Source organism: Nicotiana attenuata, chromosome 12, assembly GCF_001879085.1.
Source record: "Nicotiana attenuata strain UT chromosome 12, NIATTr2, whole genome shotgun sequence".
Taxonomy (NCBI): Eukaryota; Viridiplantae; Streptophyta; class Magnoliopsida; order Solanales; family Solanaceae; genus Nicotiana; species Nicotiana attenuata.
This window is the reverse complement of record NC_032000.1, coordinates 3,247,659-3,273,879: the sequence shown is the minus strand read 5'-3', so window position 1 is coordinate 3,273,879 and position 26,221 is coordinate 3,247,659.

The window sequence follows — 26,221 nt, the reverse complement described above, 5'->3', positions numbered from 1 at the left end:
TCGAGGGACGAGGACATCCCGGAGTAGGATTTTACGTGTTGAGGTAAGTAACAGTTTTAACTCTGGCCTTGAGGGTATAAACCCGGAGAATGTGATATCATATGATTGTTTGGAGGTGATACCCACGCTAGGTGACAGGTATGTGGATGTGCACTGCGAGGGATTGAGACTTGGTTCGTCCTGTGAGGCTGTGAGGCCTAATGGCCATTATTTGTGTTTATGCATTTACTTGTTGTTGAACTTGTCTGCCTTCATGTTAGGGATCATGCTTAGGTTTTATTCATGCTCACATTAATTATACTCAGTCATAGAAATTATTGTACATGTTTACCTCCGTCTCTATTATTTGCTAATATGCTGTGATACTTGATGTGGGCTGTGTCCCCTTATCTGTTGATGATGATGCGGCTAGTGAGGTACATGATTGAGTGAGACCGATGGCCTGATTGTGAGGATATTAATATCATAGCGCGTGAGTTGTCCAAGTAGCACGTGAGTTCATCGTGCGGGTCCAGGTATTGATACCATAGCGCGTGAGTTGTCCGCGTAGCACGTGAGTTGACCGTGCGGATTCAGGTATTGATATGATGGCCTGGTTGTGAGGATATTAATACCATAGCACGTGAGTTGTCCGCGTAACATGTGAGTTGACCGTGCGGGTCCACGTATTTATACCATAGCGCGTGAGTTGTCTGTGTAGAACGTGAGTTGACCGTGCGGATCCAGGTATTGATATGGTAGCACGTGAGTTGTCCGTGCTTAGCGCTTGGGTTTTGGGAGCCCCTCCGGAGTCTGTACACACCCCGAGTGAGCGCAGAGTGTTGAGTGTTGAGTGTGGTGTTGAGTGTGAGTGCTGAGTGATGGAGTGACATTGCTGTGAGGTTGCATTTACTTTTGTTGTTGCTGCATTTACCTGTTAACTTCTTTGTGGTATTTGTTGGTTTTATGGAATTTACCTGTTTATTCATGTTTATTATAAATTACGAAAATAAATAATTGGACTATTTTACTTAGCTCGTTACTACTGCTCAGTTCCTTCTTTATTTCTGTTACTACTGAGGTGGTTGTACTCATACTACACCCTGCACTTTATGTGCAGATCCAGGTGAGTTAGAGCGCGGCGATCGTTGAGTTCAGGCCGGCTATCTGTGGAGATTGCAAGGTAGCTGCTAGTTTCCGCAGGACCTTGTTACTCCTCTTGTCATTTCATCTTTTAGACAGTTATATATCTTAGTTTATAGTTTTAGACGCTCATGACTTAGTGACACCCCGATGTTTGGGGCTAGCTTCCGTATTTTTATATTAATTATATTTAGAGTTGATTTAGTTTATGAGAAATTTGAATGTTGGTATTGCTTTATAAATCCTTAAAATTAATTAGCAGTAATATTTTGGGAAATAGGCTTGCTTTGTAACACGATAGGCGCCATCAGACCATGGTTAGATTTTGGGTCGTGACATAGTCATTTCCCAGATCGAGTAGGGGGAAATTTTCGTTGAGTTTCCATTGCTCTTGCATTTTATTTTGTAGAATTTGATGTAGAATTCTGTTGCCATGGATTTTTATAATTAGTGAGAATTTCCAAGGGTCATAAATTCTTTGCTGATCTTCTGTGGTAATTGAGACTGTTATAGCTTCTAGATCAGCTAGTCCATCAGTGTGGGCATTTAGATTTTCTGTATCCATATCCATTGGTAGAGTAGCTGGAGAAAGAGTGTTGGTGGAGAAAGTCATATTTGCATCGGTACCAAGAAGCTTTTCTTTGAAAGTTTTAGGCGTGGAGTCGTTTGGTATGCACTGGGTATATTCCTGTTCCATTGAAACATCTGGTATTAAATGGTCTGGAGGCTTTGGTGGAATTTTTGAGATATCAAGATTTATGGATATAGGTTATAGTTGTGTATTCATATATGGAATAAAAGTGTTGGTCCATGCCTGTACAGATAATAAGGACATACAACATTCCTATGGTCCTGATCATATTTAATCAGTTTTGTATTTTAAAAGCTGAATTTTACGTATTAAAAATAAACTGGAATCTTCAATAAGATAGACCAGCAATTTTATTTTCCGTATAACATAGCTATTAGTAAGCTAGAATATGATCGGCACGTAGACATACTAGAAATTGAAATTGTTAATTTATATGAAAAGTTAGTGACATAAAACATTAATTAACAAAAATTCTAAATATTAATTTTATGGCTAACTCAGATGATCACTCAACTTTGGGTAATTTGACATCAAAGTCATATAACTCTTTTTTGTATTTCAAATTTCATTCAATTTACTTATTTTACTTAAATTGTCATTCTTGTCGAATTTTGCATTTTCCAGTGAGATTTAGAGACGCGACAAAAATTAACTTTAAGATAAAGAATTTTAAAGCAATAATTTAATACCTGAATTATTTTAAAATTTAACCCACATGTTTATCCAATACCTTACCCGTCCCACATATATGGGTCGACTTTAATACTTTCTCTGTTCTATATGTAATTGTAGTTAACGAAGAATTTTGTACTTCTGGACAATAATTTATATCTATGGATTTTTCAGTTTCCATCTCAAAATTATGTTACATTAATCCTTGAAAATATTTGAGAATATTTTTTACGGCTCTAGGATTTTACAAGAAGTGATATTAAGGTTAAACAAACTTTAAAAAAGTATTGATTTGTTTCATTGGATTTTTACAATAATTTTTATGACAATAAATTATATCATTGAATTTTTCAGTTTCCTTGCACTTGACTTAGAGCCCAAATGCCTAATGGCTAAGAATTTTTAAAAAAAGTATTAGAATTTTATGTGAACTATAAATAGTTGAAGAACTATAATTCTAAGTAGATGAGAGTATAACCTGAGTTATAATAGTTAATTGATTTGAATTTTCCCATCATTCTTCATAATTACCTATGGAGAGTTATCCATACACTCCAAGCATACCCTAAAAGCAAGACAAAAAAGATATTTAGTACATCGCGTTGCACTTTTTTTTTTTAAATGCAAGACCAAAAAGTCGTGTGAATTTTCATTTAGTGCACTAGACCGCCCTTAATATTTTTTTTTTAATGCAAGGAGAAAAAGTTGTGTGAATTTTTTAGCTAGTATTACACAATTAGTTAATTGCCATAATAAATGTCATGGGCGGCTTTCCAGCCATGCCCCATGACCCCTTGGGCGCGCCCCGTGGCGTCCTAGCAAGCCTCTCAATGCCTAGCGCCACGGACGGTCCCGTGGTCTTGGCCGCGCCAAGTGACAAGCGCGCAGGTGCCTCTGTCGCCCCATCGATATCCCTCGCCAGCGCCAAGCCGCATGCAGATGCCAACAGCGCCGCGCGCGCAGGCCGTGATGCCAAAGACAATGCTGCTGACAACGGACTTGTTGCTGCCTTATAGAAAACTAAGTCATTTTCCTTGTAAATATAGAGTAGTTTTATTTCTTGTACTTCCATTATGTTTCTCTAGCATAGTCAAGTCTAGTCTTGTAGCTTTGGATTATTTTTTTTAAGCATTATTAGGGGGATCAAGCAATCAAACTTTCTAGCAAGCAAATAATTCTCTGTACTGGTGTCTCTCCCCCTCGACACCGCGTTGCTTTTCTATAATAGCTTTCATTAATGCAATCAAGCTTTCTTTCATTCTCAATTCTCATTTCTGTTCTCTCAATTGCTCTTGACATTGGTTTTCCCGTACGGCACTGACAATCTCGTCTAGCGTACGGAGGGGACCTCAGTTGGCGGACAGTAACTGCACTAACATGAGTTGCTTAGCCTTACGTCGCTCTTCCAAGGAATCCCAGGAAGGCGTCGCGTAACAGTTGGTATCAGAGCCTAGGCTCAACATCGGACGAGGGAACGCATTGACATTACCACCATTTCTGACCATGGTGAATCATGGGGACCGCATTGCGGCCCTTTAAGAGATGGTTGACGTATTACGGCCTATCGTGAATACGGTGCCTGAACTAAGAACCAGCCTATTGCAAAGGTTGGACGACCTGGACCGCAGAGTGCTCCAGGCCGAAGTTGACATAGAAAATATCAGTCGCGACTCCGAGGGAGACCGGCAAACGGCAGCCACAGAGGCAGCCGAAATGTTTGGCAAATTTGAGGGACTCCAACAGGAGTGTACCGAGGATCTAGCCTACAGGGCACGAGAGGCAGACAGGGTGACTGCCATGCAACAAACTATTGACGACTTGATAGACAAACTCAATGTTGTCAATGCTGCTTTACAGGGCCTGCTTCGAGGAGGTGGAAACCAAATCGTGGGCGTTGTGAACCCCGATTCCGCGACACAAAAACTGAAAATTCCTGAGCCAAAGCCATAGAGTGGAGCTAGGAATGCCAAGGAAGTGGAAAACTTCATCTTTGACATCGAACAATACTTCGATGCTGTTGGGGGCCTATTAGCAGCTAAAAAGGTAGCAACTGCTGCCATGTATCTTCAGGGTGATGCTAAAATCTGGTGGCGGGTGAAGTACGAAGCCATCAGGGTCGGTGAAGATGCTCTCGGGATATGGGCAGAACTGAAGGCAGCCATACGCCTACAGTTCTTCCCCCAAAATGTTGAATACAACACAAGGAGAAAGTTACGGGAGCTCCGCCAGACCAAATCAGTGCGGGACTATGTGCGGGAATTCTCCGCGCTCATGCTAAACATACGTGACATGGGGGACAAAGACAAGCTCTTCACCTTCCTTGAAAGGTTGAATCTTTATGCCCGTATGGAGCTGCAAAGACAAAGGGTAGATACCCTGCCCAAGGCGATCCAAGCAGCTGAATGCCTTGGGGACTATCAAGTGGAAGCTCGGAAGGACAAGCCTCAGCCTCCTTCCCGAGCGGGATTCAAAAGGGGCCAACCTAGCAATGGTGGCCCTAGCAGAGGTGGGGGAGATCGGAGTGCATCCAAATCTAAGGCTCCCTCCTCAGGCAGCAATAGTGCTGCATCAAACAACAATGACCGGGGTAGAAAGCCTCCTTCAGGATGCCGTCATTTCGGCGGACCACATTGGAACAATGAGTGCCCATATGCGTAGATGAACGCCAATCAGGCTTGTGATGATGGGACTGACGACGACTCAGATGATGTGGATCAGACTGAACCAGTAGGTGCCTTCAATGCAATTGTTGGCTCTATTCTGAGGCATTAGCGGAGACTAGTGCTGGTATCCGCAAGAAGAAGGACCCAGGTCCAACCACCAAGAAAGGGAAAAAGAAGGCGGAAGAGGGGACTCCTCTTAAACAAGAGAGGAACTTGATGTTCGACGAGATGAAGGTGAATGGCAAGCCCATTCGGGCTATGATAGACACGGGTGCTACCCACAACTACTTGGCCTCAACTCAGGTGGAGCGCCTTGGTCTAGTTGTAGGAAAAGGTAGAGGTCGTGTCAAGGATATCAACTCACCTCCTCAGCAAGTGGGTGGAATGGCCAAAGAGGTACCGGTGAAGCTTGGGCCTTACGAAGGAAAATTCAACCTGCGAGTGGTGATCATAGATGACTTCGAGTTGATAGTTAGGTTGGAATTCTTAAGGCAAACCAACACCATGCCCGTACCATATGCAAACATGCTACTGATGATGGGAACAAATGGGGCCAAGCCCTGCATTATCCCGTGCATGCCCATGAAGATGGCCGTTGAGAACATTTCGGCCTTGCAGTTGAAGAAGGGGGGTCAAAAGACATGAACCTACGTTCCTGGCAACCCTCTGCATTGAAGATATAGAACGCTCCTCGGGTCCCATTCCTGCACCCGTGAAGGAGTTACTACTGGAGTTTTAAGATGTCATGCCACAAGACATGCCAAAGCGACTACCGCCTAGGCGCACTGTGGACCATGAAATTGAGATGGTGCCGGGCGCAAAACCACCTGCCCCGGCGCCCTACAGAATGTCACAACCCGAACTCACCGAGCTTTGGAGACAATTGATGGAAATGCTAGATACAGGGATCATTGTACCCTCCAAGTCCCCATACAGGTCCCCTATTCTATTCCAAAAAAAACATGATGGCAGCCTGCGACTCTGTGTGGATTATCGAGCTCTAAATAAAATCATCGTGAAGAACAAGTACCCTATTCCGCTAATGGCAGACTTGTTCGATAGACTAGGTGGTAAGACGGTGTTCACCAAGATAGATCTGAAGATAGGTTATTGGCAAGTTCGGATTGTAGAGGGTGATGAACACAAGGCGACTTGTGTGACAAGATATAGGTCGTATGACTTCCTGGTCATGTCGTTCGGCTTGACTAACGCCCCAGCTACATTTTGCACTCTGATGAACCAAGTCTTTCGAGAGTACATTGACGAATTTGTGGTGGTCTATCTGGATGACATTGTGGTAGATAGCCGAACATTGGAAGAACACCTAGTGCACTTGCGGAAGGTCCTAGCTCGATTGCGGGAGCATGAACTATATGCAAAGCTATCCAAGTGCTCCTTTGCTCAAAAGAAAATTGACTTCCTCGGACATATCATCGAGGAAGGGCGGATCAAGATGGACCAACAAAAGATTCAGGCCATCACAGATTGACCGCCGCCTAAGGATGTCCACGCCTTGAGGGCGTTCCCTGGCCTATGCAACTTCTATCGGCGATTTGTGAAGAAGCACTCTCTTATTGCAGTGCCATTAACAGAACTCCTCAAGAAGGTCACACCTTGGGATTGGGGACCGAGGAGAGCGGAGGCCTTCAATGCATTAAAAGCGGCTATGTCTAGTAGCCCCGTCTTGGCCCTCCCTGATTTGGCCAAGCCATTCGAGGTGCAAACGGATGCATCTGACTATGCACTCAGCGGAGTCTTGCTACAAGAAGGTCACCCTGTAGCGTACGAGAGTCAGAAGCTGAAGGATGTAGAGCGGTGCTATGGCGCCCATGAGAAAGAATTATTGGTTGTCGTCCACTGTTTGCGCCTTTAGAGGCATTATCTGCTGCGGACCCCATTCGTGGTCAAGACAGAAAACACAGCTGTCAGCCATTTCATGACCCAGCCGAAGCTGAATGGTCGACAGGCCAGGTGGCAGGAGCTCCTAGCTAAATTCCACTTCAACCTGGAGTACCGCAGTGGAAAAACCAATCATGTTGCTGATGCGCTCAGTCGGAGAGCTGATCTAGCGTCGGTGTGCCTACTCGCCACCCTAAGGTGGAGCGAAGTAGCCACCTCCATCAAGGACCAGATACAGGATCTACTTATCAAGGATCCTGCTGCTCAGTATTTGGTAGGACAGGGCAAGACTCGCCAGTTCTACATGGAAGATGGTTTTCTGAAAGTGAAAGGGAATCGACTTTATGTTCCTAAAAGAGGAGATATGCGGAGGACTCTTCTAGCAGAATGTCATGATACTCTGTGGGCCGGCCATCCCGATGAAGAACGCACCATGGCGTTACTTCGTCGTGCATATTATTGGCCTCAACTAGCCGATGATGTCGCTCAGTATGTGAAGACTTGTCTAGTATGCCAGAAGGACAAGTCGGACCGTTGACACAAGCGGGACTCTTGGAACCACTAGCTATCCCAAAGAGACCTTGGGAAAGCGTTTCCCTGGATTTCATCACCGGATTTCCCAAGGTCGGAGACCTCACAACTATCTTGGTTGGGGTGGATCGGTTTTCCAAGTATGCTACCTTTATTACAGCTCCACAATATATATCAGCAGAAGATACAACTCGACTCTTCTTCTCTCATGTCGTCAAATATTGGGGCCTGCCCAAAGACATTGTTAGTGATCGCGGCTCACGCTTCACTAGCAACTTTTGGACCCAACTCTTTAAGTGCCTTGGGTCAAAGTTGAGTCACAACTCAAGTTTTCATCCGCAATCTGATGGCTATACGGAGCGGTTCAATGGTATGTTGGAGGAATATCTCCGCCACTTTGTAACCGGATCGCAGAAGAATTGGGTGAAGCTTCTGGATGCTGCTCAACTGTGTTTCATTTCGTAAAAGAGCTCTAGTACAAACAAAAGCACTTTTGAAATTGTTACCGGACAACAACCGCTACTCCCACACACTGTGAATGCACCAAACATGTCTAAATCTCCTCGAGCTGCTAGCTTCTCAAAAGAGTGGAAGAGGAATTTGGAGATAGTGCGGAGCTATCTTGTCAAAGCTCAAAAGCGGATGAAGAGGCATGCTGATCAAAATCATCGCTTTGTTGAATACCAAGTAGGAGACAAAGTGATGGTTAAAATCCCAAAGCGGTACTTATTTGCGGGGGTCCATGACCCTCGCCTATTGCAAAAATATATTGGACCTTTGTCCATTGAAAGGCGCATTGGGAAAGTTGATACCGGGTGGATATCCCAGTTTGGTGGAAAATTCATCATGTCTTCCATGTCAGTCTCCTGAAACCTTTTCGGGAAGACACAGAGGATCCTTCACGGAGCCAGCTCACAATACCCAGTATTCGAGGTCCCAATTCAATCGGGAAAAGGCGTGTTGAAGCTATACTTGATGATAGAGTGATTCATGCCTCAAGGAAAGATCACCAAGAGTTCTTGGTGAAATGGCAGGGCTGTGATATAGAGGAGACTACTTGGGAGAGGGGAACAAACCTCAAAGCCTACAAGAGCCTCATTGAAGATTATTTTGCAAGTAAGGCGCCGAGGACATCGCCAACTCAGGTGGGGGAGAATGTCATGGGCGACTTTCCAGCCATGCCCCATGACCCCTTGGGCGCGCCCCGTGGCGTCCTAGCAAGACTCTGAATGCCTAGCGCCACGAACGGCCCCGTGGTCTTGGCCGCACCAAGTGACAAGCGCGCATGTGCTTCTGTCGCCCCACTGATATCCCTCGCAAGCGCCAAGCCGTAGGCAGATGCCAACAGCGCCGTGCACGCAGACAACGCCGCACGCGCAGACCGTGATGCCAAAGATAATGCTGCTGACAACGGACCTGTTGCTGCCTTATAGAAAACTAAGTCCTTTTCCTTGTAAATATAGAGTAGTTTTATTTCATGTACTTCCATTATGTTTCTCTAGGGTAGTCAGGTCTAGTCTTGTAGCTTTGGATTAATTTTTTAAGCATTATTAGGGGGGATCAATCAATCAAACTTTCTAGCAAGCAAACAATTCTCTGTACTGGTGTCTCTCCCCCTCGACACCACGTTGCTTTTCTGTAATAGCTTTCATTAATGCAATCAAGCTCTCTTTCATTCTCAATTCTCATTTCTGTTCTCTCTATTACTCTTGACATTGGTTTTCCCGTAAGGCACTGACAATCTCGTTTAGCGTACGGAGGGGACCTCAGTTGGCGGACAGTAACTGCACTGACATCAGTTGCTTAACCTTACGTCGCTCTTCCGAGGAATCCCAGGAAGGCGCCGCATAACATAAAGTATGTCAGTCTTATAGTTGTGTATTCATACGATATGAAATACAAGTGTTGGTGTCACGACCCAAAATCAACCGTCGTGATGGCGCCTATCGTGGAACTACGCAAGCCACTACTCAACATCTCAACACAATAAAAACTTCAAAAATGAAAATGGATGCAATTAATATTTAAGAAAAATCTTTTTGAAAACAGAAACAAAGCAAAATACGATACAATCCATCCCAACACCGGGGTGTCACAGAGTATTTGAGCGTCTATACAAAAATACAGTCTACTATAGTGTCTAGGGAGTAAAAACTGAAATATAGATAGAGATAATGAAGGAGAGACAAGGTCTGCGAACACCATGAAACCTCGATAGTCTTCGGGATCTGACTCCTCAATAAGCAGCCGCCGTGACCAGAAGCGCCTGGATCTGCACACGAGGTGCAGGGAGTAACGTGAGTACAACTAACTCAGTAAGTAACAAGTCCAACTTTTGGACTGAAAGGTAGTGACGAAATAAACCGGTACAGTAAAAAATAAACATAACAGTGCAGAAACGTAGGCATGATTTCAAGTTAAATAGATAGCTCAAAACAGTAAAATAGTTCAGATATGAATGATGTGAAGAATATAACTCTTCTATTTCTGCATGCCAATGCACATGTTGTATGTGATGCACCATGCTGACAGCCTCATGTGCTCACACTCTCAAATGCTCAACCACTCGGTACGTTATATGGCCCATACGGTCCAGGGAAGATCCATCCCGGAATATGTACATCACTGACCATCAGGCACCCGGTACCGAGGAAAGCCAATCCAGCCCTGTGGAGAAGATCCATCTCCAGGTATCAAGTGCTTCGGACAAGATCTATGTTCAGGGAAGATCCATCCCTCAATAATATCAACCGTACTCACTGGAGTGTGTACAGACTTCGGAGGGGCTCCTACAGCCCAAGCGCTATCACAAATTAGTATAGCCACTGCGGGGTGCAGCCCTATCCCGTGACTGTCACTAATAATCAGACTCTTAGCCTCACTCAGTCATCAATCTCTCCAGTCTCACTCACAGGCTCACAATGTCATAAAACTAGCCCGACAACAATGATATGATGTATCAATAAATAACAATTGAAACTGAAATATGATATGAATGCATGAATATAATTGAGTACGAAATATCAATGAAATCAATGAGATGACACCAAGAAATGACCAGTATGGGTCCTAACAAAATCGGCATAAAGCCTAAACATGATATCTAGCATGATTGATAGCTAAATTACTTTATCACATGGTGAAAACACAGATATCAACAAAATAGGACCACTATACAGTGCCGTTGATTCGACCAAGTCACAATTCTCACGGTACACGCCCGCACGCCCGTCACTTGGCATGTGCATCACCTCAATACCAATCATATAACACATAAATCGGGGTTTCGAACCCTCAGAACCAGGTTTGAAAGTGTTACCTCAATTCGGGCAAAACTCTTATCCAAAATGCCTTTGCCTCTAAAATCGGACTCCAAACGTTCCGAATCTAGCCACAAGCAGTGCGATACAATTAATATAGGCTAAAGGGATCAATTCAACAAGAAAAAATACTAAATTATAACCAAAATCTGAAATTGGCTCAAACTTGTCCCCCGAGCCCATGTCTCGAAAGTCATAAAACCCGAAATACTTCACTCAAGAGTCTAACCATACCAATTTTACTCAAATTCGATAACAAAATCCTATTCAAAACCTCAAAATCTAACTCAAGAACTCTTCCTCTTTTTCCCCAATTTTCTACCCCCAAATCACAAATTAAATGATGGAATTAAAGGCATAACCATGGAATTTAGCCAAAACAAAGTAAGAATACTTACCCCAATCAACTCCTTGAAAATCCCTTTAAGAATCACCCAAATCCGAGGTCTCTAGCTCAAAATATGAAAAATGGGTTCAAACCCTTGTTCTTGAAATTTAACACTGCTGCCCATATATTCCTTCATTGCAAATGCGACCTTCCTCTCGCGTTCGTGTAGACCCATCTGCCTGCCTTTCAATTTAATACTTTGTGAACACAACCACAGCTTCACAAACGCGAAGCTTTGCCAACTCCACTCTTCGCGAACGCAGCTCCTGCCCCGCGAACGCATTGACCAAGGGCCTGGGGTCCCCAGCTGCCTCAATACCTCTTGGCGAACGCAACACCTCTCCCGCATTCGCGATGCACACACAGTCCATACCTTCACGTTCGCGTCCTCTTCTTCGCGAACGTGAAGAACAAAATATTTCCAGCTCACAGACACCCTTCGCGAACGCGAGACTCCTCTCGCGAACGCGTAGTAGGAATCCAGAAGAAACACACCAGCAATTACCAACTAACAACCTAAGTCAAAAAGTGATCCGTTAACCACTCGAAACTCACCCGAGGCCCCCGGGACCTCAACCAAACATACTGTCAAGTCCCAAAAAATCATGCAAACTTAGTCGAACCCTCAAATCACCTCAAACAACATCAAAAATACGAATTACACACGGATTCAAGCTGAATGAACTTTGAAATTTCCAAATTCTACGAACGATGCCGAAACCTATTAAATTACGTCCGATTGACCATAAATTTTGCACACAAGACATAAATGACACCACGAACCAACTCCAACTTCCGAAAATCCAATCAAACTCCGATATCAAAAAATCCACTCCCAGTCAAACTTTCCAAAATTCTAACTTTCGCCAATTCAAGCCTAATTCTACTACGGATCTCCAAATCACAATCCGGACACGCTCCTAAGTCCAAAATCACCTAACGGAGCTAGCAGAACTATCAAAATTCAAATCCGAGGTTGTTTACTCATATGTCAACATCCAATTAACTTTTCCAACTTAAGTTTTCAATTAGGAGTCTAAGTGTCTCAATTCACTCTGAAATCTCTCCGGACCCGAACCAACTAGCCCAGTAAGTCATATAACTGTTGTAGAATACAAAAGAAGCAGTAAATGGGGGAACGGGGATACAACTCTCAAAACGACCTGCCGGATCGTTACATCCTTCCCCTCTTAAACAAATGTTCGTTCTCAAACGGGTCTAGAAACATACCCGGAGTCTCAAATAGGTGTGGATTTCGATCCGTAACTCTCGCTCGGTCTCCCAAGTAGCCTCCTCCACGGGCTCACCTCTCCACTGCATCTTCACTGAAGCTATATCCTTTGACCTCAACTTCCGAACCTGCCTATCCAAAATGGCCACCAGCTTCACATCATAAGTCAAATGACCATCCAACTAAACCGTGCTGAAATCCAAAACATGAGACGGATCGCCTATATACTTCCGGAGCATAGAAACATGAAACACTGGATGCACACTCAACAAGCAAGGCAGCAAGGCAAGCTTGTAAGCCACCTCCCCAATCCTCTGAAGTACCTCAAAAGGCCCAATGAACCGAGGGCTCAACTTCCCCTTCTTCCCAAACCTCATAACACCCTTCATGGGTGAAACCTTCAGCAGTACCTTCTCCCCGACCATACAAGACACATCACAGACCCGACGGAGATCTACACCGCCTCCCATATAGAGCCTTATACGGAGCCATCTGAATGCTCGATTGATAACTGTTGTTGCAAGCAAACTCCGCGAGCAGCAGAAACTGGTCCCATGAACCCCCAAAATCAATGAGATAAGCACGTAGCATGTCTTCCAATATCTGAATAGTACGCTCGCACTGTCCGTCCATCCTAGGGTGAAATATTGTACTCAACTCCACCTGATTGACCAACTCTCGCTGCATGGCTCTCCAAAACTGCGATGTAAACTGCGTGCCTCTATCTGAAATGATGGAAACTGGCACACCGTGAAGGCGAACAATCTCTCTGATGTAAATCTCAGCCAACCGCTCAGAAGAATATGTAGTACCAACTGGAATGATGTGGGTGGACTTGGTCAGCCGATTCACAATCACCCAAATAACATCGAACTTCCATAAAGTCCGTGGAAGCCCAACTACGAAATTGATGGTGATTCGCTCCTACTTCCACTATGGGATCTTTATCTTTTAAAGCAATCCACCCGGTCTGTGATGCTCATATTTTACCTGCTGATAGTTGAAACATCGAGCTACAAACCCGACTATATCCTTCTTCATTATCTTCCACCAATAGTGCTGCCCCAAGTCTTGATACATCTTCGCGGCACCCGGATGGATGGAATACCGCAAGTTGTGGGCCTCCTTAAGAATCAACTCCCCTAGCCCATCTACATTAGGCACACATATCCAGCCCTCCATCCTCAACACTCCATCATATCCAATAGTCACATCTCTAGCATCATCGTGCTGAACCTTGTCTTTGAGGACAAGCAAATGAGGATCATCATAATGGCGCTCTCTGATGCGATCAGATAAGGAAGACCGATAAACCACACAAGCTAGAACCCGACAAGGCTCCGAAATATCCAATCTCACGAACTGTTTAGCCAAGGCCTGAACATCAACTGCAAGATGTCTCTCACCAACAGGAATGAATGCAAGACTATCCATACTCATTGCCTTCCTACTCAAGGAATCGGCCACCACATTGGCCTTTCCTGGATGATACAGAATAGTAATATCATAGTCCATTAGCAGTTCCAACCATCTCCGATGCCTCAAATTGAGATCCTTCTGTTCGAACAAGTGATAGAGGCTACGATGATCAGTAAATACCTCACAAGACACACCATAGAGATAGTGCCACCATATCTTTAACGCATGAACAATGGAAGCCAACTCCAAATCATGAACAGGGTAGTTCTTCCCATGGGGCTTTAACTGGCGCGAAGCATAAGTAGAACCGTCAATATGGGCTTGGCCAGTTGGGCCAGCCCAGCCCAGCCCAGCCCATAATTTAGCAGAGATGAGCTAGAATTTTTGGAGCCCATTTAAAAACGAGGCTTTTAAGCCCGGCCCGAGTAAGACCGTGGCCCGTGAGGCTTGGCTGAGGCTGGGCTGGGCCAGCCCATGGGCCTAATAAAAATATGAATGTAAAATATATAAAACATAAAAAGTTTATGACACAAAAATTAATAAGAAGAGTATCCCAAGCTTAAAGTTTACTAAGCTCATCATATTAAAAGATCAAAGTCTTAAAACGTTAATTAGTTTTAAAAATTTAATTATTCTTAATATTAAACTAATTAATATTGCATACAAATTGTAGATGTAGAAGAAAGTGAGATATTAAGACAACCTTCTCACAAGCAGATTCAAATGTGTTTGGTGAAGATGATGTGTTAGATATCCCATAAGCGTCATGGGCGTTCTCTTGGATAGTTTGTTTTGAGTTTTGACTTTTAGCGAATGAAATATAGTCTTGTCTTTTACTTTTTTAGTATTTATTGTGATATATTAGAACCGTACAAAAAGTTATTAAGTTTTGTGAAATTTTTCCAATATGATTTTTAAACTTCTAAATATTTATCTTTTTTTTTAGTTTAGAACTTAAAGAATATAAAATTATATTTTAAAAAATGATGGGCCGGCCCGTGGGAGCCCGTATCCCACATAGGGATGGGGTGGGCTAATCATTATAAGGCCCATCAAATGGAGGGCTAGCCTAGCGAAGCCCGTCAATTGCTAAAGCCCGCGTGGGCTGGGCTGGGCTAGCCCGGTCCCGCCTATATTGACAGCTCTAAGCATAAGCAGTCACTCTACCCTCCTGCATCAACACACATCTGATACTGATCCGAGAAGCATTACAATATACTATATAAAAACGAGAAGCTGATGGTAGAACTAGAACTGGTGTTGTGGTCAAGGCAGTCTTGAGCTTCTGAAAGCTCTCCTCACACTCATCCGACCACTGAAAGGAGCGCCCTTTTGGGTCAATTTGGCCAAGAGCAATGCAATAGATGTTAAATCCTGCACGAACCGACGGTAATGACTAGCCAAACCAAGAAAGCTCTGAATCTCCGTAGCTGAGGATGGTCTAGGCCAACTCTGAACCGCCTCTACCTTCTTCGGATCCACCTATATATACTCACTAGACACCACGTGCCCCAAGAACGCCACCGAACTGAGCCAAAAATCACACTTGGAGAACTTGGCATAAAGCTTCTCCTCCTTCAACCGCTGCAGCACAACCCGTAAATGCTGGGCAAGCTCTTCCTGGCTACGAGAGTAAACCAGGATATCATCAATGAATACAATAACAAACGAGTCGAGATAAGGCTGAAATACACTGTTCATCAGGTGCATGAACGTTGTTGGGGCATTGATCAGCCCAAAAGATATCAACAAGGAACTCATAATGACCATAACGGTCCTAAAAGCTATCTTAAGAATATCTGAGTCCCGAATCTTCAACTGGTGATACCCTAACCTCAAATCAATCTTGGAGAACACCCTCGCTCCCTGAAGCTGGTCAAATAGATCATCAGTACGCCGTAACGGATACTTGTTCTTAATTGTGACTTTGTTCAACTGCCTATAATCAATACACATTCTCATTGTACCATCCTTTTTCTTCACGAAGAGAACAGGTACACCCCAAGGTGACACACTAGGACTAATAAACCCCTTCTCAAGAAGTTCCTGAAGCTGCTTCTTCAGCTCCTTCAACTCAACCAGTGCCCTACGGTACAGAGGAATAGAAATGGGTTGAGTGCCCAGCACCAAGTCAATACCAAAGTCAATATCCATGTCGGGCGGCATGCTCGGCAGGTCTGTGTGAAACACATCCTGAAAATGTCGCACCACCGGAACAAAATCGATAGTAGGGGTCTCAGCACTAACATCCCTCACAAAGGCCAAATAAGATAAACAACCCTTCACAACCATCCGCTGGACCTTCAAGTACGAAATCACTCTACTGGGAACATAGTCCAAAGAACCTTGCCACTCAATCCGTGGCAACCCCAGTATTGCCAACGTCATAGTCCTACCATGACAATCCAAAATAGCATGACATGGAGACAACCAATCCATACCCAATATCACGTCAAAATCAACTATACTAAGCACCAAGAGATCAACTCTAATCTCCAATCCCCCAATTGTCACTACACACGACCAGTACACACGATCCATAATAATAGTATCTCCCACCGGTGTAGAGACATGAACAGATGAAGCTAAAGACTCACGGGGCATATCCAGAAAATGAGCAATATAGGATGATAATATGAATAGGTGGAACCAAGGTCAAATAATACAGAAGCATCTCGGTGACATACTGAGACAATACATGTGATCATTATGTCTGAAGCAATAGTATCTAATCTAGCAGGGAGTGCATAGAATCGGGCCTTGACCGCCACCTGATCGGCTTCCCCCTCTAGGGTGACCCCTAGCTAACTGAGCTCCACCCCGAGCTAGCTAGGCGAATGGTGAAGTAACTGGTGTTGAAGTCGTAGGCTGACTCATCTGCTAAGCTGAACCTCCTGAGATGCGGGGACAATGCCTCTTGATATGACCAAAATCTCCCAACTCAAAGCAACCTCTCCCTGCAAATAGCAGTGGGGACTGAAGGGAGCCCCGAGCACCGGGATAACTGCTAGAAGGCCCCGACATAGCTGAACCCTGAGCTGATAGTACATGAGACGAACTCTAAGCTGGAAGGCACTGAGAGATGAGAGACCCAGATGGGAGCTGTGTGAACCATGGCCAGATGATGCACCACGGTGAACTGGACGAGCAGTCTAAGCATGCCTATAGGGACAACTCCTGCCGTGGTAGAACTAACCTCCATAAGGAACACCCCTAAAATTACCTGATCCACGAGACCTCTTGGCCTCTCTCTCAACCCGCTCCTGGCTGCGGACCAACTCTATCTACCAAGCAATGTTAACAACATCATCAAAAGTAACACTAGACACCCTCTCTCTAGTCATAAGCACATGCAGCCGAAATATGAGGCCATCAACGAACCTCCTGATCCTCTCCCTATCACTGGCAACCAACCAAACCGCATGATGGGCCAACTCAGAAAACCTCATCTCGTACTACGTCACAGTCATATCATCCTGACGCAACCACTCAAACTGTCTCCGCAGCTCCTCTCTGCGAAACTGCGGCACATACTTCTCCAGGAAGAGAATGGAGAACTCCTTCCACGAAAGTGGCACTGCATCAACCGGCTTACGCCTCTCATAAGCCTCCCACCAGTTGAAGGCAGCTCCAGTAAAATGAAAAATAGTGAACGAGACCCCACTAGTCTCCAGAATACCTGATGTCGGAGGATCCTAACCCTGGGCATCCTCCGACTCTGCCCCGCTAAAGGATGGAGGCTTAAGTCTACCAAACCTCTCTAGTCTCCGCTGCTCATCGTCAGTCATAACAGGAACCACATGGGCTTAAGTAGCTGCCACCGGCTGGGCTGGTAGTGCCCCCGGTGTCTGGAGTCCCTGCATCACCTGTTCGGGTCTACGGGTTGTGGCCGAAACACAGACCGCCTGAGCAAGACTAGTGCACACGGTCAAAATCGGAGCTAAGGCCTCCCGAAGGCCTGGAATCACAATGGGCACAGCTGGTGCCTGAGCTGGTCCCACTGGCGCATCCACAACTAGGACCTGATCATGAACCGGGCAAATGGTAGATCTGCAGGTGCTACCCTAGCTGTTGTGCGAGCTGGATCTTTGCCCCTACCGCGACCCCGGCCACTCGCGGCCCTGACTGGTGGTACTGGTGGTTGTCCATCCTGCCGAGTAGTACGTGTTCTCACCATCTGTGAGAGAATAGAGTAGCAGGAGTTTAGTTACCAGAATTAACATATTCGTACAACAAGAATTCAAGAATGTGAAGTTTCCTAAGGATTCGGCAACCTCTCAAAGATAAGTACAGACGTCTTCATACCGATCCGCAGACTCTATTAAACCTGCTCGTGACTCGTGAGACCTATGTAACCTAGGCTCTGATACCAACTTGTCACGATCCAAAATCAACCGTCGTGATGGCGCCTATCGTGGAACTAGGCAAGCTACTACTCAAAATCTCCACACAGTAAAAATTTCGAAAATAAAGATGGAAGCAGTTAATATTTAAGAAAAACCTTTTTGAAAACAGAAAAAATCCAAAATGCGATACAATCCATCCCAACATCGGAGTGTCACAGAGTACATCAGCGCCTTTACCAGAATACAGTCTATTACGTCTAGGGAGTAAAAATTGAAATACAGATAGAGATAATGAAGGAGAGACAAGGCCTGCGAACGCCATGCAGCTACCTCGATAGTCTCCGGGATCTGACTCCTCAATCAGCAGCCGTCGTGACCAGAAGCGTCTGGATCTACGCACGAGGTGCAGGGAGTAACGTGAGTAATACCAACTAAGTAAATAACAAGTCCAACCTTGGGACTGAAAGGTAGCGACGAACTCAACCGGCACAGTTAAAAATAAACATAGCTGTGTAGAAATGTAGGCATACTTTCAAGTTAAATAGATAGCTCAAAGTAGTAAAATAGTTCAGATTTGAACAATGTGAAGAATATAACTCTTCTATTTCTACATGCCAATGCACATGCTATATGTGATGTACCATGCTGACAACCTCATGTGCTCACACTCTCAAATATTCAACCATTCGGCACTGTATATGACCCATACAACCCAGGGAAAATCCATCCCGAAATATATACATCACTGACCATCAGTCACCCAGTACCGAGGAAGGCCAATCCAGTCCCTTGGAGAAGATCCATCGCCAGGTATCAAGTGCTTCGGACAATATCCATGTCCAGGGAAGATCCATCTCTCAATAATATCAACCGCGCTCACTCAGGGTGTGTACAGACTCCGGAGGACTCCTACAGCCCAAGCGCTATCACAAATTAGTATAACCGCTGCAGCATGCAGCCCGATCCAGTAACTATCACTCATAATCAGGCTCTCAGCCTCACTCAATCATTAATCTCTCCAGTCTCACTCACGGGCTCACAATATCATGAAACTAGTCCGACAATAATGATATGATGTATCAATAAATAATAACTGAGACTAAGAAATGATATGAATGCATAAATATGACTGAGTACGAAATATCAATGAAATCAGTTAAATGACAGCAAGAAACGACCATATGGGTCCCAACAGTATCAGCATGAAGCCTAAACATAATATCTAGCATGATTGACAGCTCAATTACTTTATCACTTGGTAAAAACATGGATATCAACAAAATAGGACCACTATACAGGCCATGAATTCGACCAGGTCACAGTTCTCACGGTGCATGCCCGCACGCACGTCACTTGGCATGTGCATCACCTCAATACCAATCACATAACATAATTCGGGGTTTCGAACCCTCAGAACTAAGTTTGAAAGTGTTACTTACCTCAATCCGAGCAAAACTCTACTCCAAAATGCCTTTGTCTCTCAAACCGGTCTCCAAACATTCTGAATCTAGCCACAAGCAAGACGATACAATTAATATAGGCTAAAGGGATCAATTCCACATGAAAAATACTAAATTATAGCCAAAATCCAAAATCAGCTCAAACCCGACCCATCGACCCACATCTCGAAATCCGACAAAAGTCACAGAGCCCGAAAGCCCATTCACTCACGAGTCTAACCATTCCAAATTTACTCAAATCCGATAATAAAATCCCATTCAAAACCTCAAAAATCTAACTCAAGAACTCTTCCTCTTTTCCCCCATTTTCCCACCCCAAATCACAAATTAGATGATGGAATTAAAGGCATAATCATAGAATTTAGCCAAAACCAAGTAATAATTACTCACCCCAATCAACTCCTTGAAAATCCCTTCAAAAATCGCCCTAATCCGAGGTCTCTAGCTCAAAATATGAAAAATAGGTTCAAACCCTCGTTCTTGAAATTTAACACTACTGCCCAGATATCCCTTCATCGCGAACACGACCTTCCTCTCGCGTTCGCGTAGACCAGTCTGCCTGCCTCTCAATTTAACACTTCGCGAACGCGAAGCTTTATCAATTCCACTCTTCGCGAATGTGGCCCATACTCGGCGAACGCGTAGACCAAGGGCCTGGGGTACCCAGCTGCCTCAACATCTCTTCGTGAACGCGACACCTCTCCCGCGTTCGCGATGCACACATAGTCTATACATTTGCGTTCGTGTTCTCTTCTTCGCGAACGCGAAGAACAAAATCTTCCCAGCTCATAGACAACCTTCGCAAACGTGAGGCTCCTCTAGCAAACGCGAAAGAGGAAACCAGAAGAAACACACCAGCATTTATCAGCCAACAACCTAAGTCAAAAAATGATTCGTTAACCACCCGAAACTCACCCAAGGCCCCCGGAACCTCAATCAAGCATATCACTAAGTCCCAAAATATTATACGAACTTAGTCGAACCCTCAAATAATCTCAAACAACATCAAATATACGAATTTCACACGGATTCAAGCCTAATGAACTTTGAAATTTCCAAATTATACAAACGACGCCGAAACCTATCAAATCACGTCCGATTGACCTCAAATTTTGCACACAAGTCATAAATGACACCACAAACCTACTCCAACTTCCAAAAATCCAATCCGACCCCGGTATCAAAAAGTCCATCCCCGGTCAAACATTCCAAATTCTAACTTTCGCCAATTCAAGCCTAATTCTACTACGGACCTCCAAATCACAATCTGGATACGCTCCTAAGTCCAAAATCACTTAACGGAGCTAACAGAACCATCAAAATTCAAATCCGAGGCCGTTTTCTCATAAGTCAGCATCCGGTCAACTTTTCCAACTTAAGCTTTCAATAAGGAGACTAAGTGTCTCAATTCACTCTGAAATATCTCCGGACCCGAACAAACTAACCCGGTAAGTCATATAACAGCTGTAAAATACAAAAGGAACAGTAAATAAGGGAACGGGCTACAACTCTCAAAACCGACCGGATCGTTACAGTTGGTCCATGCCAGTATAGTTAATATGGTCCTCGTGGTACATATACCATTCCTGTTGTCCTGTTCATTCTATTATCCTGATCCTATTTGCCGTAATCAGTTTTGTATTTTAAAAGCTGAGTTTTACATATATTAAAAATAAAATGTAATCTTCAATATGATAGACGAGCAATTTTATTTTCTGTATAACATAGCTATTAGCAAGTTAGAATATGACTGGCACGTAAGAGACATATTAGAAATTGAAATTGTTATTTTATAACAAAAGTTCTAAATGTTAATTTTATGAGAAAAGGAATGTATATGATACTTCACGCATCAAATTGAGTGGATGGGTAGTTCATATGGTCAGGGTTATTCAAATCGAACCGAAAATCGCATCAAAAGTTAAACCAAATTGATTGAAAAATTCTATTAGGTTTGGTTTGATTTGGTTTGATACTGAGTAAAAAAATATGAACCAAACCGATATATAAATATATAATTTTTATATATACTTTTAAGATTTTATATAGAGTTTTCTTTAAAAAAAGTTATCTAGAAATTTATTGAGATATATTCTCTCAAGGAAAGCATATTTAATAGAAGTATGAAGTGCATTTATTTTTATTTACTTTAAATAATGAGTTGTATCAATTTCTTATCAATTATTATTGAAATGCGTCAATCATCTCTTTGTTCTTCCATATTCATATGTCAAGAAATTTTATATTTTTTTTGAATTTGAAATAGTATTTCGATAATTTAAAATTAAACAGAACATATTACTATTTAGGTACCATATTGAGTTTTATGTTTAGTTATTAAATTCGGTTAAAGCATATATCAACAAAAAATTATTATTAGATGACTAACAAAATAACTACCGTGTGTTACTAAAAATAATTCTCCTATAAGAATATTTTAATAGACAATATGTATGTTAATTTTTTTAATTTTTACTAAACATATATTCACTTTAAACTTTATATATAACTTTAACAAAGTAAGATTGAAATAATATTTGTATAACAAAAAAATCCGAAAAATCCGAACTAATCCAAACCGATATATAGTTGGTTTGATTTGATTTTAATAAAAATTAAACAAACTAGGCCGATGTACACCCCTACATATGATCATTCAACATTGGTTAATAGCCATCAAAGTCATATAACTCTTTTTTGTTTTTAAAAATCATTCAACTTTATCCAATTGACTTAAATTGTCACTCTTGCCAGATTTTATATTTTTCTGTGAGATTTAGTGACATGGAAAAATCAACTTTAAGAAAAATACTAAAATCCTAATTTAATACATGAATTATTTTAAAATTAACCCTCCCGTTTATCCAATACCTTACCTATCCCATATATATGGAGCAACTTTAACATCTTCTCTGCTCTCTGCTCTCTGCTCTCTCTCTCTTACCTATTCCATATATATAACAACTTTAACATCCCATATACATGAACTTTTGTACTTTTGGACAATGATTTATATCACCATCCAAAAAATTATGTTACATCAATCCTTTGAAAAATCTTTGAGAATATTTTTTAGGACTCTTGGATTTTACAAGAAGTGGTATTAAAGTTAAAACAATTGTAAAAAGTAATTATTTGCATCATTTGATTTTTACCAATAATTTATGACAATGATTATATTGTAACAATCCAAAACTCACTATAGGTCGTGATGGCACCCAACGTCGCGATTAGGCAAGCCAACGGTGAACTAACAACTTAGTTATTCATTTTATTATTTTTGAAATCGTATATTTCATTAGGTAAAGAAAGCAACGCATTAAAATCATGAAAACTTACACTTTAAATAGAATAGGTAATAAAAGGGTATAAATGCTAAGCAAAATCACAAACAACATCTAGACCATCCCAACACTTGGTGTTACAAGTGAATGAGCATTTACTGAGGAGTACAATCATAATACAACCTCTGTCTGGAATGCAAATAAGACAGGATAAAATAAATAGTACGATGGAGACTCTGTGGGATGCGATACGTAGCCTGGAATGCAGCTCACCATAAAGTCTCCTCAGCGGTTGTACCTACGCGCCAAGATAACCACCAATTGAACCTGTCAGATCCTGCACATTTAGTGCAGAAGTGTAGCATGAGTACGTAAATCAACGCGTGCCTAGTAAGTATCTAGCCTAACGCTGGAGACGTAGTGGCGAGGGATCGACATCGACACTTACTAGAGATCTAATAAAGCAATATAGTAAATCATAAGCAGATCTGAGGCACATAGTATAAATGGGGTAAATATGTAAGTTACATAATCTTTCAATTCTTTCTTTTAAAGTATGAATTTCTCTGTCTCGTATTCTACCTCAACACCTCAAATGTATCAAGTGCCAATAACAAACGGATAAGGAATACCATATAAAATGCCATGCATCAGTGGAAGGATAATCTCGTGAATATATGAATTGTTAGCGATATAACGCACGATTATGACGAGGTCGTTCAGCCCGATCCAGAATAATGTGTACACTGCCGAGGGTCGAGCGACACGAACCATAGATGCATCTATTATATTGCCGAGGCATTCGGCATGGTCCACAAGAAAGGAAGGAAATTACCAAATTACGAGACACATGCTTACAATACAGTACATGAGCAGAAAAGGAATATAACCTTTACCCTTTCTCAAATAACTTGCCAACAACTCAAGGTGCTAAGGCTCGGCCTAATATATACATATATTTCTAAATCAATTTCAATTATAATTTCAATTAAATAAGCTAGTAGGGTGAGTTCATATAATTCAAATATTACATGATAAAGTCCCAAGTCTATCCAAACATAAACATGCTTTAGCTACGTACAGACTCTCGTCACCTCATGCGTACGTAGAACCCACAACTAGTAGCACATAACAATTTCATCACCTAGGGGTTAGTTTCCCCTTCACAAGGTTAAACAAGAGACTTACCTCGCTCCGAAGTTCCATAACCTGCTCCAATTCCTCTCTAACACCTCAACTCAAAGCCAAACATTCTGAAACTAGTCAAACAACGTGCAAATCAATCAAAATATACTCCAATACGAATAATTTAACAATTTATATGTCACGACCCTAAACCCAAACCCGGTCGTGATGGCGCCTCTCCTGAAGACAAGGCCAGCCGACACAAACCCCAAGTTTAATTAACAGATATAATGATTCATAATAAAGTCACTAATAATGATAATTCCAAAACAAAGTGAAACATATCAACTGCGGAAATAAAACACATCCCGACATCGAGGTGTCACCAGTCACGAGCATCTACTAAGATCTGAACACAACTAAGAATCTAAATGTACTAAATATAGTCTAAGGAAGACCAGAGGGATAAACGCAGTGCTGCGAACGCCGGGCAGCTACCTTGCTAACTCCGATGACTCTGCCACTGAGCAATCAACACCCGCTACCGGGTTCAAAATAATACCTGAATCTGCACACAAGGTACAGGGAGTAATGTGAGCACGCCAACTCAGTAAGTAATAAAAGTAAATTAAAGCTGAGCAGTAAGAAAACACATAAGCCACTTCATAACGCTACAGCAAATGCAGTACATTTCCAAAACAATACAGAAATCATTTACTTCGTAAATCTAGCTCAGTTTCAGCAAAACCTTTTAAAACAACTTTCAATAGTTACAAACGAGTGATAAAAATAGTGAGTAAAATAATAGAAACGTAAAACAGCCCTCGGGCAAAACATATACCATAAACCGCCCATCGGGCATAGTATCAACAGAACCAGCCCCTCGGGCTACCTCACAATCACTTGTAATCAGCCCCTCGGGCATAACATGAATCAAGAACCGCCCCTCGGGCAAACATGGATCAAGAACAGCCCCTCGGGCTTCAATATAAAACAACAACAGTCCCTCGGGCTACAACACATCACACACACTGGGTACTCTCGCTCACTGGGGGTGTACAGACTCCGGGAGGGGCCCCTTACGGCCCAAGCGCAATATCAAGCTATCTCGTGGCATAATCAGACAGGCTCTAAGCCTCATATCAATCACAAGCCACCTCGTGGCATAATAAATCAGGCCCTCGGCCTCTCATATATTACAATTCGGTACCACATGCTGCGGCGCGTAACCCGATCCTATGATATCCTCACAACACAGGCCCTCGGCCTCACTCAGTCGGATCTCACTCAAGCCCCTCGGGCTGATAGTAAAACAAGTACTCGACTCAAAATCATTTATGAAAGCAAAAGTAGTGAATAAAACCGAGTTATGAAAACAGTAAGAACCTAGCATGACTGAGTGTAAACATTAAACCAAAACAGTGAAGTAAAACATTAGTAAAAGCCCCTAAGGGTCCAAACAATCGGCACAAGGCCCAGACACGGCATTTAGCCCCAAACACAATAATATTTTTCAAAATATAACATACCAAATAGTTTTCAAGTAAAATACGCGACTTAATAGTAGTACGGGATGGACCAAGTCACAATCCCCAATGGTGCACGACCCCACGCTTGTCATCTAGTGTGTGCGTCACCTCAACCACCCGAAACTCACCCGATGTAACGACCCGACTTGTCGTTTTAAGAATTTACGCCTCGTTCAACGACTAAAGGTCTCGAGCATCTTCATAATATGTATTATGACTCACGTGTGTGGTCGAGTTTAGTTTTCGGAAGAGTCGGAATTAAATTTATAGAAAAATTCTCATTTGGAAGCTTAAATAGAAAGAGTTGACCGGAGAGTTGACTTTTGAGCAAACGACCTCAGAATGGAGATTTGATGATGTCAATAGCTTCGTATGGTGATTTTGGACTTAGGCGTATGTTCGGATTTGGATTTGGAAATCCGTAGGACAATTCGACGCATTTTGGCGAAAGTTGGAAAAGATGAGATTTTGGAAAAATTCGACCGAAGGTTGAAATTTGGATATCGAGGTCGGATTTCGATTCCGAAAATTGGAACAGCTCCGTTACGTCATTTATGACTCGCGTGCAAAATTTGAAGTCATTCCGGATTGATTCGATATGTTTCGACGCAAAATATAGAAGTTGAAAGATTTGAAAACT